Source organism: Phascolarctos cinereus, unplaced genomic scaffold, assembly GCF_003287225.1.
Source record: "Phascolarctos cinereus isolate Bilbo 61053 unplaced genomic scaffold, phaCin_HiC Scaffold_9;HRSCAF=440, whole genome shotgun sequence".
NCBI classification, from domain to species: Eukaryota; Metazoa; Chordata; class Mammalia; order Diprotodontia; family Phascolarctidae; genus Phascolarctos; species Phascolarctos cinereus.
The window spans coordinates 42021667-42036553 of NW_027556402.1; the positions used below are offsets into that span (position 1 = coordinate 42021667).

At 37.1% G+C, this 14887-nt stretch overlaps 1 pseudogene; it reads right to left on the bottom strand.

Moving 5' to 3' along the window:
* Window positions 1-10429, bottom strand: part of LOC110223089 (disintegrin and metalloproteinase domain-containing protein 8 pseudogene) — a 30786-nt pseudogene extending 20357 nt beyond the window's left edge.
* Window positions 10430-14887: the final 4458 nt, after the last annotated feature.

A 14887-nucleotide genomic window follows, 5' to 3' on the forward strand; every position in this document is an offset into this window, starting at 1 on the left:
GGGTAATGGGGATCTGGTGCATGCACAGAGTAGCTGGGAATGTTTCTCCACATGGAGTGGCTAAGGAGCTTGATTTCAGGAGAATCAAGATGTAGAATGCAAGTGCCTTGGAAAGAATGTGGGTGGCAGGTGCAGACGTTCTATAACTGGTGTTGTTCAGCCTAACCACGTGGTATAAGAGGCGGCTCTCTCTATTCCCTCTTTAAGCCCTCAGAACAGAATCAATCCACCCCCAGGACCTGTCTGTCTCATTTAACTTCCTCAATACCATCTGAATACATTAAAATTCTGAAAGGATATTTGTTTCTACTCCTACATTAGAATGTCTCCATTATACAACTCCTTCCAATTGGTTAAAAACAACTCTTGTATTTGTATTTCAAAGTTCCTACTCAGCACTAGTTTTTTCATCAGTTTCCCAAAAGTTCACTCTTTTATTTGACCTCTGATCAATGCAATGACCAACCATGATTCCAGAGGACTCATGAAAAAGAAATGCTACCCACCCCCTAACAAAGTAGTAATTTACTCTGAGTGCTCATTGAGTCATTTTTAAAATATGGCCTGTGGGAGAATATGTTTTGCTTGACTATGCATGCTTGTTACAGGGGTTTTGTTTTTCTTGCTTTCTAAATTGGGAGTAAGGAAAGGAGGTGAGAGGGAGAGAAGTCAAATTTTCAGTGATTAAAAAAACTTAAATATAACGCAGAGACATTTATCAGAGAAACTAGCTGCAAAGATTTTACCCCAGTTAACTATTTACCTTCTAATCTTAGCTGCACTGAATTTGTCTGTTCAAAAACTTTTTATGTAATAAAAATTGTCCATTTTAGCTTCTGTTAGCCTCTCTATTCCTTGCTTGGTCATTAAGTCTTCCTCTATCCATAAACCTGAATGATAACTTTTAGCTTGGTTCTCTAATTTATTATGTGACGTTTTATATTCAAGTCATGTACCTTTTAGGAGTTTATCCTGAATTATTTTTTAAGGCCCAAACCAGATTGCTCTGCCAGATTGGTGATTAGTTTTTCTAACAGTTTTTGTCAAATAGTGAGTCATGCAAGGAGTTGAGGTCTTTGGGTTACTGAACACTAGACTCCTAGGTCTATTTTCTACTTTATATTGCATGCTTAATCTATTCTACTGATTGAACCCTTATTTTTTAACCAATACTAAAATGTTTATTGTTTGTAGTATTGAGATGTGGTACTGCCAGGCCCTCTTCCTTCCCACTTTTTTCTCACTATTTTTCTTGAGAGTCTTGACCTTTTGTTACTCTAATTTATTATTCTTTTCTAGTCCTATAAAGTAATTCTTAGGTAGTGTGGCAAGCCACTAAATAAGTGAATTAATTCAGGAAGTATTGTCATTTTGATTATATTGGTTTGACCTACCTGTGAAAAATTATTCTTTCTCCAATTTTTTAAGTCTGTCTTTATTTGTGTAAAGAGTATTTCATAGCTTTATTCAACCTATGTGTAGCTTGGCAGGTAGCCTTACATTTTACATTTTTTTATAATTTAAATGTAATTTTTCTTTCTTCTTGCTGCATTTTATTGGTAAAATACCAAAATGCTGATGACTTACATGGATTTTATACTCTGCAACTTTGCAAAACTTACTGTTTCAATTTAGTTGACTCTCCAGGGTTCTCCAAGTATTACATTGTTATCTGTAAAAAGTGGCAATTTTGTTTCTTCTTTGCCTATGCTTATCCCTCAGTTTCTTTTTATCTTATTGCTAGAGCTAAAAGGTCCAGCATTAGATTAAAGAGAAGTGGTAACAAAGGACAGCCTTGCTTCATTCCTCATCTTATTAGAAAGGACTCTACTTCATCCCCATTACATAATGCTGGCTATTCACTGAAGATATACTATTTTCCATGTTAAGGAAAGGTCCATTTATTCCTTTGTTTTCCAGTGCTCTTAATAGAAATGGATGGTATTGTCAAACGCTTTTTCTGACTATTAACACAATCATCTGGGTTTTGTTGTTCTTGCTATCAATATGGTCAATTATGTTTGTGGTTTACCAACTGTGCATTCCTAGTATAAATTCAATCATGTCAGTGTATAATCTTTGTTCAGTATGACTGGATTTTTTGCTAATATTTTATTGTAAATTGTAAAGTAAATGTTCACTAAGGATAATGGTCAATAGTTTTCTTGCTTTGTTTTGATTATCTATGGCTTAGGTATCAAGACCACATTTGTACTATAGAAAGAATTTGGTAGGAACTTTTCTTTTGCTATTTTTGAGAACACTTTGTGTAATACTGGAATAACTATTGTTTGGATGTTTCGTAGAATTCACTTGTAAATCCATCTGGTTCTGTAGTTGAGTTCTTTGGGAGCTCATTTGTGGCTTGTTCATTTTCTTTATCTAAGAAGGGGCTGTCAGCTAAAATTCCTTATTTCATGTTCTACAAATCTGGATGTTTTATGTTTTGTAAATATTTGTACATTTCACTTAGACATTTTGTTTTATTGGTATATAATTGAGTAAAATTTTCTAATAATGTTGTTTCTTCATTTGTTATCAATTCTCCTTTTTCATTTTTGATACTGGTATACAACACTCCATCTCCTAACTGAGCATTATTCATTAGCTTTCTCCCAGTCCTAGAAAGCTCCTTCTCCCCTTCTCTTCTTTCTAGCTTCTTTCAAGTCTTCAGCTAAAGTCTCACCTTTTGCAAGAAGCCTTTCCCAGTTCTCCTTAATCTTAGTTCCTTCTCTGAGATTACTCTCAATTTACACTGTATGTATCTCATTTGCACATAGATGTTTGCATGTTGTTTCCAACATCAGATTGTGAGCTCCTTGAGAACGAGGAATTGTTTTTTCTTTGTATCCTCAGTACTTAGTATAGTGCCTGGGATATTGTAGGAACTATTTAACAAATACCAACTTACTGGTAATTTGTTTTTCCTCTTTCTCCTTTTTTAAAGCAAATTAGCTAATGGTTTGTCTATTTTTTTAATCTAGTTTTTGTTATTTCAACTTTTTTGCTTTCAATTTTGTTAATTTCTTCTTTGATCTTCAAGATTTCTATTTTGTTTTTTAATTACAATTTTAATGGTTTTGTTTTCTAGTTTTTTGAACATCTTCAAAGATAGAAATTTTATGATGAATAATTTCAGAAGAAACTATAAGAACCTTTATCAACTGATGAAGAGTGAAGTAAGTAGAACTAGGAGAACAACTCAGATAATGATGACAACCCTAGAGAGAAAAGCAACTCTGGAAGACTTTAGATCTCTGCTCAGTACAGTGATGAATTCCAAGTTCAACAGGTGATGAATAGATTTTTTTTTCTATTTTCATTTTGTTTTCTTGTTCTAATACGTCTGGGTAATTTTCTCTCATGATTTCTTGAAATATGATATCTAGACTTCATCATGGTTTTCAGGTAGCTCAGTGATTCTTTTTATTTAAAAAAAGTTTTTATTCATGCTTTCCCCCCCCCAATATCTTTGTAATTTCCCCCAGTGTCTCTCCCTCAGACCTATCCCATTTAACAAATATTTTTAAAATACAAAAAAAGAGAAAAAATAAGCATAACTGATCTATACATTAATAAAGGTCTCATGAGTTACAAACATCATCTTTCCATGTAGGAATGTAAACAGTTCAACTTTAATAACTCCCTTATGATTTCTCTTTCCTGTTTACCTTTTCATGCTTCTCTTGAGTCTTGTATTTGAAAGTCAAATTTTCTATTCAGCTCTGGTCTTTTCATCAAGAATGCTTGAAAGTCCTGTACTTCATTGAATATCCATTTTTCCCCCTGAAGGATTATACTCAGTTTTGCTGGGTGATTCTTGGTTTTAATGCTAGCTTCTTTGACCTCCGGGATATCATATTCCAAGCCCTCTAATCCCTTAATGTAGAAGCTGCTAAATCTTGTGTTATCCTGATTGCAACATTAACTTTTGATTTTTTGGTATGTGGTTGTTCTTTCCATTTCCGCTGTTGTAGTTATTAAGTACATTGTTTTCTTGGCTCTACTTCATTCTACATCAATTCATGTAGATCTTTTCATACTTCTCTGAATTCATCACATTTATCATTTCTTATAGCATCCTACTGTAAGACATAGTAATTTACCACAATTTGTTTATTCATTCCTCAATTTATAGGCATCTACTTTGCTTTAGATTCTTTGCTATCATAAAACATGCTGCCATAAATAATTTGGTGAATATGAGTACTTTCTTTTTATCAATGGCCTACTAATGGAATCTTTGGGTCAAAGGGTATGGATATTTTAGTCACTTTATTTGCATAATTCCAAAGTGTTTTGCAAAATGGTTGTACTGATTCACAGTTTCACCAACAATGCACCAGTGTGCCTAACTCACAATAGATAATATCGACTATTCTTATCTTCTGTCATCTTTGTACATTTTTGCAGTGTGTGAAATGAAACCTCAAGTTTGTTTTGACTTGCATTTCTCTTATGTTCTCATATGTTATCACATTCTTTCATATGGCTGTTAATAGTTTAAAATTTTGAGAACTGCTCATATCCTTTTTCTTTCTTTTTTTTTTTGGTGAGGCAACTAGGGTTAAGTGACTTGCCCAGAGTCACACAGCTAGTGAGTGTTATGTGTCTGAGGATGGATTTGAGCCCACGTCCTCCTGACTCCAGGGCTGGTGCTCTATCCACTCCACCACCTAGCTGGCCCCTATTTGTTCACATCCTTTGACCACTTATCTTTTGGAGAATCCAATTATTCTTAAATTATCTCTCCTTCATCTACTTTCTAGATGTTTTCAAATACAAGATAACCTTACATTTTCTTCAACTTTTTTTTTAATCTTCCCCCTTTATTTTGATACTTGTTGTTACATGGAATCATTCATTTCTATTTGATCCATTCTTATTTTCAGGAAGTCTGTTACTTGGGTAAGGTTTTATATTTTAATTCTCTTTCCTTCATAACTCTCACTTCTTTTCCAATTCTTTCCTCTACTATTCTCATTTAATTTATATTTTAGATTTTTCAAAATAAATAACTCTTGTATCTTTTTTTTTAAAGGAATCCTAACTGATCTTGTGGCTGAGCTATGTTTTCCTTTGCCCGAAGGTGTTTTGGGGTTATTCTTCTCTTCTGGGTTTGTACCTTGGGCATTTCTGGCATAACAATAGCTCTTGATCTTTTTTTTGTTTACTCTGCTTTCTGGATTAGGAGTTTATTTAAAGGCTAGGCTATGTATACTTCTGGCGGTACTTTTTTGGCTTTTTATGGTCCTGAATTATCTGCTGTCTTGCTGCTGGCATTACAAGGACAACATCAAGACCCCATTGCTCACCTAAGTTCCAAGCATCACATCTCCTCTAGGGCATCAAGATCAGAATGACAGCACTGAAGCCCTGTTGCTCATCTAGGGGCTAAGTCTGAAGTTCCTTTCCTTCTGGATTAGGGTAAACAAACTGTAGTGCTTGTGCCCCAGCGCTAAGTCTTGTGTTCAGGGAACTGAGATAAAATGCTTCCTCATACTCTGATATCCTGGCTGGTATATTTTGTTTAAATTTCTTCCATGTATTCTTATAGTCTTTTTAGGCCAAATCATTTCCGCCCCCCACCCCCACCCCCAGACTTTGCTTATACTTACTGTGGAATCATTTTTCCCCCCAGGTTTATTTCTTAGGTATCTCTTGACCCATAATATTTCTTCACAAAATTTGGTATCTTCTATTTACTGTTATCTTCAGGTGATAGGAATAAATTTCTGATTCCATGTCAGGGCCAGATTCTACACCCTTCAGTACTCTTGGATGCAGGTGATCAAGCCCTTTCTGGTCCTGAAATTGATTTCCTAGGCTCTTGGCATTGGCTTTTACCTCTCTTGGTATGTCCACACTCATAGCCCTGGCCAGTTTCATGCCCCTCTTACTCATTCTGCTTCAGGGCACTAAGGCCTTCAGGGTCTTTCGGAGAGTCTCTAGTTTAGACTTCCATGTATTTCACTGTGGTCTCCCTGAAGGGTTCCAGGGCCCATGGCCAAAGTCAGAGCACTGTGGGTTTCTAATCTTACCCTGGATCATCTTCATCAAGGTACTCAGGGCTTCCTGACTCAAAAGAGAGTGCAGCCTCTAGTCAGAGCACTGATAGGCTTCTTGTTTGCTTATCTGACCTTTCACTAGATTCTCTGGTTGTATACCTTTTTCAATGCCAGCACAGTTCTGGCTAACTCTTTGGGCAGTGCTGGGTTGGCTGAAATAGCTTGCTATTGTTTCTCTTTGGATTTCTTGATCATTATTCAATCTGGTGTTCTTCTTAGATCTTTGCTGGAACATATACAGGAGAACTAAGCTTCTCTACAACCTTTTAAGTTATCATCTTATCTAGAAGTCCTCCATAATGATATTTAAATGAAAAACCAATTCATTGAGTCTCATATAAAAAGGGGAAAATGAAATAGGTAAATACAACATGAAGCAAAAAGGAATCTTCCCTCCCCCTTACATCGATTTTTCTATAACAGAAACATATTCTTCCACTAAAGTCTATGCTTTGTATTGGCATTAAGGTGACCCCAGGCTCTAAAAGGTTAAGCTCTTTCAGGCCCTGTTAAGCTGGAAAGGTTTTGAGTATGGGCCCATCAACAGACTCCATTTCTGCCATCTGAGAACCAGCCAAAATACCTTGGAACTCCACTCCATTAAGTTCATTTCAGTAGAAATTTTTCTAAGATCAAGTCAGACCTGGGGAATTTGGGAGAGAGGGGAATATGATATAATCTCCACTTAAGATTATGTTTTGGGGGTTCCCACCAATGCCCATGGACCAAAATGAAAATCACAGACAGTTTGGAATATATGCACATTTTAAGATAAGATTAGAGGGAAGAACTCAGAATAAGGCCTAAAATCCCAAAGAATAGAAAAATGCTGTCAGTGAAATTTTCTGCTGCATAAGAGTATAGGTTTCATCTGTTAAGAAAAGCTAAAATTTCTATTAACTATTATGTTATTATAATTATATATTATTCTATAATAATTTTATTTCTACTAAATTTCTATTAATAAGTAACATATTGTTAACCTATACTTCTTTCCTTGGCAAGGAAATCAAAGTTGATGATTTGAGGTATTTTTCTATCACTAATATTAATAATATTTCTTTCATGACACTGAAATGCTTGAAAATTATGTAAAGATTCTAAATCTCATCTGGAATTTAGAATTTTTTTCCTAACTGCATTCTTTGGATATTTATATTTTTAAAAAGTATTTTCCATAATGTCTATTTGTTACAGTAGATTGTATATAGATTTTGCTACTGTACTCTAAGAACATAAAAAATGACAAATATGCTATATTTGGTCAAACAATTGACCCATCTATGTCATTTTTAACTTTCATAATATCATCAAAGACACATTTATGGGGAAGCATGAAATAATTTAGGGACAGTAGCAATCATGTTAGACTAGGAGTCAGGAAGACAAGGCTCTAGTTCTTGGCAAATACATCAATTCTATAACTCAAAATATGCATTCCTAAAAATCACTACACTATGCAAAATCACACAATAAAATTCATAGGGCTTATCAGGAAAATAAGATTAGAAGTACAACACTCAAAAACTTCATCAGTAACACAGAAAAAAGACAGGAACTGAATAAAAACAGTAGCATAGTTTCATACATGTTAAATAGTTAAGAAATAAATAAATACTACAATAAACAAAGTACGTCTACAGGACCTGATGACTTGTATAAGTCTTAGGCACCCACCAAGTCTGAAAGGCCTGGAGCACACAGAGCTCAGGCTTTTTATTGGCCCTCAGTCAGGAAGCTATGTCAGAGAAGCTGAGACCAATAAGGTTTTATGGACGGAAGAAACTTCACCAAGAAAGCTGCTAGGAAAACTAAGGCTGCAGAAAATTGTGTGGGGCTTGGGTATAGAGAAGAAGCTGTATAAAAGTGAGGAAAAATGCATCAGGAAACTGATGTTCTGTCACACTGGACTAAGGTAGTTCTAGTGGAAATGGAGAGAAAGTAGCAAACATAAAAGACAGACACATCAAAGGTGACTGGGACTGACTGGGTAGAATGACTGCATAGTGAAGTAAGGCCTCTGACTGGAGAGGCTCCTTCAAGGTTAAAGATTTACAAAGCAGGTGGGCCAGCATGGGGTTGAGACTATATCATTAGACCCTAAAGCCTTGGAAGAATCCTGACAACACTACAGAATAAATACACATTCACTGGGAAGGCTTTCAACAACCTTCAATCAACTGCCAAGAGCAGAGTGAGAGAGATGGAATAATGAAGACTCAGATGACAAGTTCTGACACTGGAATGCAAGGCAGGCTCTCCTGTCTCTACTGTCAGGTAAGTCTAAGGATAAAGTAATTAGAATCACAGAATTTGAAAGCTGGACAGACCTCAGGAGCAATTAAGTCTATTCTACACATGAAAGGAATCTCGTCATGCAGCCTACCATTTATCAAGGTAGCCCATTCTACTGTTGAGCAACTTTGTTAGGAAAGTTTCCCTGGCACCAAACCTAAATTCACCACAGCAATTCCATCTATTATTCCTATTTCTGCCATTTGAGACCAAAAAGAACAAGTCTAAACCTTTCTCATGATACCCCTTCAAATATTACCGACAGCTGTCATGAACATTTCCTGGGTATTCAGAGGAAATGGAGGGATATAGTACTTGGCATAGAGAATGTTTCTAATGTTTGACATTTCCTTTTTTCTTCCATTAAATGCTTTTAGCGATTATATACTACTGTTTGATGGGGTTTCTTTTACCATGACAACTACTGAGTAACTAGACCGAAGATGACTTTCGAGGTTCCTTGGTTTGCTGAGGGGACAGGGGCTCAAACCAAGTGAGGTACACTCATTAGAAGATACTCCTCACAAATTCGAACCCAAATCCATTAGTGGTTAGTGCCATCAACTACACAAAGAAGAAGGGCAAAGATGGAGTCTCAGACAACTCTACTGGTGGTACCATTAATAGAAAAAGGAAACTTGGGAACTCTCCTCAAGATGGAGTCGAAGCAGAATACCCCAGTTCTCTCACAACTACTCCAGCAAGGATGAAGGAAAAAAATAACACTAGACTGAGTAATGATCAAGAAATCTAAAAGAAAAAAAAACTACAGTAAGTAATAGCCCAAGTCCAGGGCCAACAGGCACCAGAAGGGGTTCAGACAGAAAATCCAAGCTTCATTCTGCACCTCTATCCCATTATCTCTGTGCCAAGAGTTGGGAAGCACGATTCACCATCAGTTTTCTGGAGTCATGATTGGCCATAACTAGTAAGTCTTTTGCCATTATTTTCCTTTATATAACAAGTATCGTCCTTTAAATGTAATAGGTAGTTATGTCATGTAGGATACATGTAACAGGGTTACTGTAGTACAGTTAACTCCATGCCTAGCAAAGAATAAGGGAGGGGATAGAAGAAAGGAGAGGAGAAGAATCTAGGAATGCTTTCCTTAAAGGTAATCAGAGAAAGAACACTACTTTATCTCTAAAGTCAAGGAAGGCTTCTACCTCACCAATAACAACAGGTTAGGGAAAACTTAGGATTTATGATTATAAATCTGTCTCTTTGCTTTTTTGTCTCCTGCTCACCTACAAGGGATTTGCTAAGGAATTTTATAACAGTAGCTCTTACGATATTTACCAGTCAGATAGGCACAGGAGCCTGGAAATGACAGCACCTTTCAGACTCCTGGCTCTACTTCAAGCTTAGTCCTCGGAGCCATCATCTGGGGAAGCAACTCCATCCCATCCTAATCTACTGCCATACACAGGGCAGGCAAGCCAGCCTAGCTGAAGCACCACACGTCAGGCAAGTGAACCACCACCTTGATCACTATCTCCCCTCAGACCGTGATGGAGAGAGGCTAGAGCCTTGGCAACAGCCATGCTTCCAGCCCAGTATTTGTAGCCAACTTCCTGGGGAGCAACCCCTACAGACATGCAGCCTAGCAACTACTCCTACAGGTGCTATCTCCACTTCTTTTGAAGATCCCCAGAAGAAAGTTCCTCTGTCCAAGTCCTTGGCACTGTCAAATAGTTCAACCAGAAACGACATCAAAGAGGCATTAACGTCTGCTTTACCACTGCAAAGTTCTCTAAAGCTCATGGGAACTATCTGACTTGTACGTTCCACATTAGCAGAGAGTACAAAATAGTCTTTACTATTTGCATCCTCAGAGTTTATTTAGCACAGCGCTTTGCACCCAGTAAGCACTTGATAAATCCTCTCTCCATTCATTTAGTATGACACTACCAGGCATGTAATTTCCTAGGGAAGAAATCATTTCGTGGATACCTCTCTGCCTCCTGCCTCACATTAGGTTCTGATGGGCATTCCTTGTACTTCTCCAGTAGGCCCAACCCTGAATTCTCCACACTAAGCACAAGAGTGTTAATAGTTATGAGCATGCTTTATATAATGCCAGAATAAACAGTAATAAAGGAATGGATAGAAATTACAGGGGAAAGAGAGCCAATCTAGGAGTATACTGCTTGGGCACAGCCAGGGGCTGCAAGAACAAGGGCTTTCCTGCACTTACTCCTCTGATCACAGAGAGAAGGCGATTAAAACAATTGAAGAGTGCGGCAATTAGGCAATTACGGGCCTCTTCCTTATTCCTGGATCAGAGCCAGGAGAGGGCAGCAAGGGTCATCTCACCCAACACTTCCCGTTGGCCCAGTGATCACATCATCACCACATCAGAGCTGCCTTATGCTAGGAGTTTTCTCTTAGATGAGAGAAATATCAACTCTGCAAAAATCTGCATGGCTGCAACCCCATCTTCTACCCGAGTTGTGGCTTCCTTCCACTTTGATTTCTTTGTGAACCTCCCAAGCACCACCCACAGGTTCATGACCTCAGTGGCCTATGGGCTCCAGGGGAAGTGCCTCTATGGTTATTCCAATACAAGGCCTGAGGCAGGGTTACTTTCCAACGTAGGTATTGTATAAGTGATTGGTTTTGCTCACTTCATTCTATATCCATTCATACAAGTACTCTCATTTTTCTCTGAATCTGATCCTTTTGTCATTTCTTGTGATGCAGTACTATTCTATTATATTCACTTAACATAATTTGTTCAGCCACTGCCTAACTGATGGGCACCAACTTGATTTCTAGTTCTTTGCTATTACAGCACCTTGTCCTTTCCCTTCCCCTCCTTTCTCAAGGAATTCAGTACCTGGCTCACTATCTTCCTCTCTCCTCTAATCCCTTCTCTTACTAAGAGAACATATGTGTATATATGTACATATATTTGTATCTCCTCAAATACTGTGGCCTCCCAGTTCATCAAAATCCTCAGCTCCCATGATCTACACTTTTATTCCATCTTAGTTACAAAAATGTATAGCCGTAACTTTGAAATCACCATCACACACACAACTTTTCTATTTACAATCAGAGATTATGGGATCGTGGGTTCAGCACTGGAAGGAACCTTAGAGGTTATTGAGTCCAACCTCCTTGTTTTACAGATGAGGAAACTGATGCCTGGAGAGGTTCAGTAACTTGCACAGGATCACATGCTAGTTAGTACTGCAGGCACAATTTGAACTCGGGTCTTCCTGACTCCAAACCCAGCTCTCTATTTACAATACTGTCTGGCTGCTTCAATGATTGAGAACTCTGAAATTTCTCTCTATGATGCTAACCTTCTGTTCTTCTACCTGTCTCTTTCTCACTCCTGTGAAACCTATTTTGCATCTTCACTCTCACTGGGACCTCTGGTCATTTCGCTCTTCAGTTATTCTAGTCCATCTGCTCAGTGATGCTGTGCAAAGATCACTGGACTTGGAGTCAGGAAGACCTGAATTTAAATCTGGCCTCAGACACTTACTTTATTAGCTGTCAGACCCTGGGCAATTCTTTAAAATCTGTAAAATAGCGATAACGATAGCACCTACCTCCCAGGGTTGCAAGGATAAAACGAGACATTTATAAAACAAGCTGCAACCTTAGAAAGCTCTATAAAATTGATAGCTATTATTATTATCCATCAACCTGTACTGGCCTCCTTTTCCTTTCTTCAAGATCCTGACCTCTATAGTTGACTAATTACTTTATAAACTTTCCTCTGCCCTTGAATCTCACCCCCTTGATGCTCCTGCTTTACCAATCCCAACCCCACTCCTACCATCTACCTCCTTTCCTTCTAGAAGAAAAGACACAAATCACATAACCATTACACAAGGACTATCTAATCTTTGAATAGATAATTTTCAGTACCATCAGTGCTGCAGGGCAATCCTTTTGTTCCTTGATTATCAGAATTTTCACAGTGGCAATTCCACATCTTTTCTTTCCTCTCAATTCTTCAACTTCACCCTTTCCCACATCTCTCAGTAGAGGATCTTGACTCCTACTTTATACTGAGAAAGTATGACATCCATCATGAGATTCTTCTTCTCTTCTTTTTTATATCCTAGAACCTTACAGTATTCACTACTCTCTCATTTGCTGTAATCTCTGAAAAAGATGTGACCCTTCTCCTTGCCAAGGCTAAACCCTCTGCTTTTGCCCTCCATTTCAACCCCTCCCATCTTCACCCCTTGCTCCTTCAGTCATCCTCAGGTCCTCTTCTATCTTATCTTTAATCTTTGTTATTTACAGGCTTCTCTGCAGTCTACAAACTTGCCTGGATCTCCCTTATCCTTAAAAACAATAACAAAAATTTTTCCTTGCCTTTGCCATTCTCTGAAACTATTTTCCTACATCTCTATTTCCTTTCAAAATTAAATTTCTAGAAAAAACTATCTATATTCACTGCCTTCACTCACTTTTTAACCCTTTGTGAACTTGGCTTAAGATCCCACCAGTTCAACTGATATTACTACCTGCTAAATTTTGTGGTCTTTTCTCATTCAAAACAAAATGTATCAGTGAACTTAAGACAAGTAAGTCTTTGGTCACCTTAGGCTAGATTCTGTGTCCTAGGGCCACATGACAAATATAATTCCTAACCATATGGGCTTGTGCTAGCTAGACAGCACATGGAGAGTTACCAATCACTGATTCCTATTACATTATCTCAAAATGTATCCTTGCACACAATATATGCTTTTTGATAACAAAGCTTTTCTCACTACTCTTAGCATAAACTCTTCCTCTGTTTCCAGTGTCTATTTTTGATGCCAGTTGTCCAGGTTCAGGTTGGTTTTTACTCAGCATTTTTGTTAGCTTTATTATTATGAGTATGTATGCATACATGTGCTTGTAAGGGAATTAGCACAATGTGTCTAAGGGAAAAGAAAAAAAATCATGTCTCCAAATACTAAAAGAAGGTTTATGCTGTCTTAAGTATTAGTAAATGGATCAAATCAGATCAAATCATATTCTTTTATCTAGAATTACCATTACTGAGCATTACCATTCCTCCACGCAGTACACTAAAATATTCATTAGTAGCATGGAAAGGACAAGTAACAAAACTTGGAAGCAAAGCCCATTAATTGAATAGTAATTGAATAAATTGTGGTATGTGAACGTAATAAAATACGTTCCATAATAAATGCCAAATATGAGGAATTCAGAGAAAGTTGGAAAGACTTTAAAAAATTGACCGAGACTGAAGAAAACAGAACTCAGGAAACATACAGATAAATGACCACAGTAATGTAAAAGAAATAAAACTTAAAGACAAAAAATTCAGATCAACGCAGTCCTGATTCCAGAAGACTGATGATGAAACACTTCTTTTTTCCTGATACAGAGGCAACAGATTACAGATGTGGAATGCTACATATGTTGTCAGTTTGCTTTGCTTAATTGTTTTTGTCATAAGGCGGGGCTATATGTATGGGAAGAAATGGAACATGGATATTTGGAAGTCACAGTGATTTTTTTTTTAAAGAAGAAAACTCCAATCATCAAATTAAAAAAAATATTGAATTTGTGGGTGATAGACTGACTTAAGATCCTTAAAGTTTACATTTAAATTTTTTTTCAATTAACAAGCATTTATTTATTCTTCCCCCCAACCCAAAAATCAAGAAAGGAAAACTCCTGTAATAAACATGTATGGTCAAGCAAAGCAAATTCCCTCACTGGCCATGTCCAAAAATATTTCTCTGTGTTTTGAGTCTTATCACTTGTCAGAATATGAGAAATATGCTTCATCTTCAATCCCTTGGAATCATGTTTGATCACTGCATTGGTCAGAGTTCTAAAGTCTTTCAAAGTTGTTTCTATTTATAATATTGTTATTGCATAAACTATTCTTCTGGTTCTGCTTTATTTTGCATCAGTTTATACATGTCTTCCCAGGCTTCTCTCAAACTGTTCATTTTGTTATTTCTTATGGTACAATAATATTCCATTATATTCACAAACCGTAATTTGTTCAGCCATACCTAACTGATGGATACTCTCTTCATTTCCAGCTTTTTTCTACTACAAAAATAGGTTCTGTAAATATTTTTGCATACATAAGTTTTTTTTCATCTTCCTTTGGTCTCTTTGGGAGTATATAGCTAAACAGTGGTATTGCTGGGTCAAAGGGAATAAACATTTGGTGACTTGGGGCATAGTTCCAATTTGATTACCAGAATGGCTGCACCAATTCACTGCTCCATCATCAGTGCATTATTAGTCATTTAGCAAGCATTTCTTAAGTGCTTATAATATGCCAGGTACTGTGCTGAGTGTCATGGTTACAAAATGTGCCTATTTTCCAAAGCAGTACCTCCAGCACGTCCTTTTCTTTTTGCCAATAATGGGTATGAGGTAGAACTTCAAATTAATTTTTATATCTCTATTAGTGATTTGGAGCATCTCAAAGTTCAAATCCAGGTACCACTGCCCAGAGACCTTTACTAAGAGAAAATTGTGATTTGGTGGCTTCAGGTACTGAAATTGCTCAGGGACTC